At 35.9% G+C, this 5,000-nt stretch overlaps 1 protein-coding gene across 15 annotated transcripts in view; it reads right to left on the bottom strand.

Moving 5' to 3' along the window:
• The window catches only part of LOC124949720 (AF4/FMR2 family member lilli), a 163,109-nt gene that overhangs the window by 50,079 nt on the left and 108,030 nt on the right, over positions 1 to 5,000 (bottom strand). The window lies entirely within an intron of this gene.

Genomic DNA, 5,000 nt, shown 5'->3' with positions numbered 1-5,000 from the left:
CCAAGTATTCACGTGTGTTCCTTGTAATAACGATGCCGTACTACACTACACAATATATAACCGGTGTGTATCTCTACGTTACATATATACAACGAAGCATTTTCCCTTTGTCTCTAAGGACAATGAGATCAAACCGTAGCTTAATAAGGAGGCGGAGACGTTCACCCTGTTAGATGAAGCGTAAGCAAGAGCTAGAGCGAGAAAAAGAGAGAGAGAGAGACAGAGAGAAAGAGAAAGGGAGAGAGAGAGAGAGAGAAGGTATCAATGTGATTAATATGCGCTATAAATCTCACGTTCGTTTCTTCGCGGCCAAACAATTTTTTTCTTCACGCCTACTCCATCTTCGTCTTCCTTTTTCACACAACAATAACTACGTTCTTATTTTAGACGATACATTTTCGAATAGTCATATATAAATTTATATTCTGTCAGATTAATGTAAACTAATTAATTAAGGAAAAAGATTTATTACGAATACTTACATATATATATATATATATATATATATATATATATATATATATATATGTGTATATTTTAACGTATATTTACATTAAGTATATTTTAAGTTATTAATATATGTATGTTAAGTAGGTATATAAGTTAATCGTATACGAAAATGAAATATTTCGTTTAACGAGAACTTATAAAACTAATTATAATATGGATTACTTAAAAATATATCTATATATATAAAATAATATAAAACGTTTAGGCATTTTATAACGTGCAATAAGAAAAAATAATAATTAATCGTAGATCCCGCCCTATTGACCTAAAAAAGTCAACTATTTGGGTCGACTCGATCGAGATAAGTTTCGTAAATACAGATTATGTATTATTATGTTTTGATTATGCGTAGAAGAGAGAAATTCGACATGAAGGATGATCGATTTGTTTGTCGAACATAAGGAAAATTCGAAACTATTCTCTTCCATTAAGATTACGGAGGAAAAAGGATGGAGAATATTAAGTAGTCGATGAAAGTCTGATTAAACTGCGAGAAAGCGGATGAGTCTCGAGATGACATAAATTCGATGGTCCGAAGGATGAGAGGTTGCTAAGGGTGAAAGAGAAAGAGAGAGAGAGAGAGAGAGAGAGAAAGAAGGAGGGTAGGAGATGGTTAAATGAGCAGGTCAGGGACTTTCCTTCCGGCCTGACGACCTCGCTCAATCTTCCCTCTACGAATCCTTCGCGTCCTCCTTTACCATCCCTCCCAATCCCTCCTACCTATTTCATCTCCTCGTTTCTTTCAACAAGTCCAAGAGACTAACACACGATCCCGTATTCGTCGTCGACGTTATTGCCTTGATAATAAAAGGACTCTCCTTGGGACGCTCGTAAAACATCGAAATTATCTTTCGACGCGAAATACATGCGTATATATTTATCGTTAAATCAGAATAAATTAGATATATACTTATTTATATACCCACACACACACATATATATATATATGTATATATATCGTTGTTGTTGTTGTTGTTGTTTACAAATCGTTGGACGCTGTGATCGATATGATTTAATTGTCGATTCGTTTACGTCATCGTAGAAGGGAAAAAGAAAAAGAAAAAAAAGGAAGAAAAAGTGAAAAAACAATATGTGGTTGGGGCAAAAAGAGGGAGAGAGAGAGAGAGAGAGAGAGAGAGAGAGAGAGAGAGAAAAGAAAGAAAAAATTAAGGAGATAATATAAATGATTTAACGAATCTAATATAATTCATCATATTTTAATATATTTCATTTAAACGTTTCCCGACTGGAAATGCTTTGCGAGAGGCAAGAGGATTAGAACGAGCAACAAGAGATTATCCTGTTTCTATCGGTCGGATTATCGTTCGCAGATAAATCTCACGCCCACACATTGACTTGCGTTGAAATCGTTTCGAACTGGTAAACGAAAGAAAGAAAAGAAATGAAAAAGAAAGGAAAGGAAAGGAAAGGAAAGAAATAAAGAAATAAAAGTGAGTTCGATGATATCTCTCTCTCTCTCTCTCTCTCTCTCTCTCTCTCTCTCTCTCTCTCTTTCTTTATCTCTTTCTCTATCTCATGTGATTCGTGCGAAATAAATATGTATGTACGTGAGTCATCCTTACCAGATGTGTGCTCTGTGCCCATTGAACGATATTTCTCAAAAATAAAGATAATCGCAAACGACGATAACGCAAAATTCCTTAGAGATTTTCGAAAAGCTTCTTATGATATTTCTCTTATAGGCGAGAGGTGGTTACGTTCTTAACTCTACAACGTTTCACGATCGACTATTACGCGAAATAATACAATGTCATTGACGATGAATCTCCGTTTGTCCTTTGCCTCTATTGTTATCTCCCAAAACGTAAACAAGCTTTTTCCTTTATCCTCCTAACGCGATTCTTCGTAAGCTCATAGACATCGTCGATCATCGCTTTCTCCGTCGTTTATTATTCTTTTTTTCCTCTTTATCTTTATATATATATATATATATTTCTCACTCTCTCTCACTCTCTCTCTCTCTCTCTTTCTCTCTCTTTATCTTCTTTCTGTTTTCTTTTTCTTTTCTTATTTTTTTATTTTATCTTTTTTTTTTTTTTTTTTTTTTTTTGTTAATAGCTAGTAAAAATAAATATTTAAGAACGTTCACACCTCGAAAGGAAATTTTATAACGTTACGATGATACCTGTATCTATCTAACTATCCAACTATCTTAATATTTAAAAATAATATTTTTAGATTAATTTTTTTGTATCATAATTTAGAGTATGGCTGCCGTCAGCCATCTCTTTTCCCTCTCAAAAAGAAAAAAAAAAAAGAAAGGAAAAAAAAAATTTAATAAAAAGACCACGTTTCGCGTTTTTCTTGTACAAAACCCACGTAAGAAAGTGTATACGTGTATGTGTATATATATATATATATACACATACACACACATATATATAGATACATACACGTTATAAAAGAATAAAAGTAAAATGGAATAAGCTAAGGGAAGGTGAGGACGGACTGTCCAGCAGTTGGCAAGCGGTAAAAACTTTCTTCCCAGAAAAGACGCTTCTTCTTTCGTGTCTCACTATATATAACACATAGGACACCCATACACATACACACACACACATACACGCGTGCGAAATTGTATTTCGTTCGTGACAATACAGAAGAAACGTTCTCAAAGGGATGCATGTTTTAAACATGCATGCGACTTTCGAGTTTACGAGAAACGTCGTTTAGAAATTAGTCAAATAAGATTTAACTTGAGAAAATTTAATATCTTCACCTCTCTCCTTCCCTCTCATCCTTCCTCTTTCTCCCTCTCTCTCTTTCTCTCTCTCTCTCTCTCTCACACACACACACACTCTGTGCCACGTTAATTCTCGTCTACGTTAGAATACTGAAAATGGAAATTTATGATTTCAGGGTTAAGACGATGCGACGTGTTGATTCATTGAAGAACACGTCGGCAAGCAATGCGACGAATTTCACCGAAAGGAATTCAAAGACGAACGAAGATACTCTCTGTTCTCTTTTAACTCAATAAAACACATACCCACAGAGAATCTCTCTCTCTCTCTCTCTCTCTCTCTCTCTCTTTCTATCTATCTATCTCTCTCTTTCTATCTCTGACGAAGAAAAACTTTCCTCTTGTTACGTGATGATCTACAAGATCACAAGACAGTGAGAATAATTTATACGAAGCTAAATCCTTCCATTCTCGATTGGTAACCAATGTCGCTCTTGTTTCGACCATCTTACTCTCTTGGAATTCTAAATATTTATTACGTAAGTCAATCTAACAATAGAAATATCTGTCTATGTATGTGATTACCCATCCATCCATCCATCCATCCATTCATCCATTTATCTGTATGCATGTATGTATCTATCTACGTACATATATGTAACGTCAATCGTAAGAAAATATTTTTTATCGAAAGGTAAGATCTAACGAGAGTTTTCATTTCGTTATTCTCCGAAGTACCAATTGAATCCCGAACGTGATCGATCGGATTAAATATGGAATATAATAGTTCAAGACGACATCGTTCGAGTTGTCTGACAAAGAAGATTGTCGAATCTTGGATAGAGACGGTGATGGGGTATACCGTCATCCACCCCCGCCCCCACGTCTTCGTCGTTTCAAGCAAAAAGCACGATGAATCCTTTACGTAGATATTTGCAAGTAATTGTTCGACGCATAAGCGCCTTTAAAGATCGAGTCACAAAGAAGAGCTCTCTCTCTCTCTCTCTCTCTCTCTCTCTCTCTCTCTCTCTCTCTCTCTCTCTCTCTCTCTCTCTCTCTTCCTCTCCTTTTCTTTCTTATACTCTATGCGGCATAAAAGACGTACGGGTACGAGTTTCTCCCTATATTTCCCCTTACTCGTTCCCGCCCCTCCTCACCCCACCGCCAACCCCCTACACTCCGTTTCTTCTCTCCCTCATTCGCTGCGGCAAAAGCTTGGAAAAACCAGGCCAGCGCACGTTGGCGTTCGAGTTAAGCTCCTTATTTCGAAAGAAATTCGACAAAGAGACCAACCTCTCTTTTCCTTCTCCCCTCCCCCTTCCCAGAGTGTCTATCCTCCGATGAAATATTTTTTGCAATGGCCGATGATCTCACCCCCAAAAGGCACAAGCTCGTATGAACGTTTTAAGTATTTACATTTTTTTGAAAGGGGGAAAGAAAGAAAGGGAAAGAAGAAGAAGAAAAAAAAGAAAAAAAAAAAAGAAACAGAAATATGCAATTCTTTTCGAACGTATCTTCAATGTCATCGTTATCGTCATCGTCATTACGTGCGGATCGTCAACACTTTTACGTTCACGTTATTAACGTAAAGTAAATTTTGTATTTCGTTGATAACAAGGAACAAAAAAAAAAGAAATCAAAAAAAAAAAAAAAAAAAGAAAAAGAAGGTATCCTTTTCGAATGCCTCTCGCTCCTTTCTCAATGATCCTTTCATTATTGAAACTTTGAATGATTTCGTATAGCCTGTCTTTTTCTATCTTCCTCGCCAAAGAACCTCGAGCTATCG

This window comes from Vespa velutina, chromosome 6, assembly GCF_912470025.1.
Source record: "Vespa velutina chromosome 6, iVesVel2.1, whole genome shotgun sequence".
NCBI lineage: Eukaryota > Metazoa > Arthropoda > Insecta > Hymenoptera > Vespidae > Vespa > Vespa velutina.
Note: the sequence above shows the minus strand (reverse complement) of the source record. Positions and strands in the feature narration are given on the sequence as shown.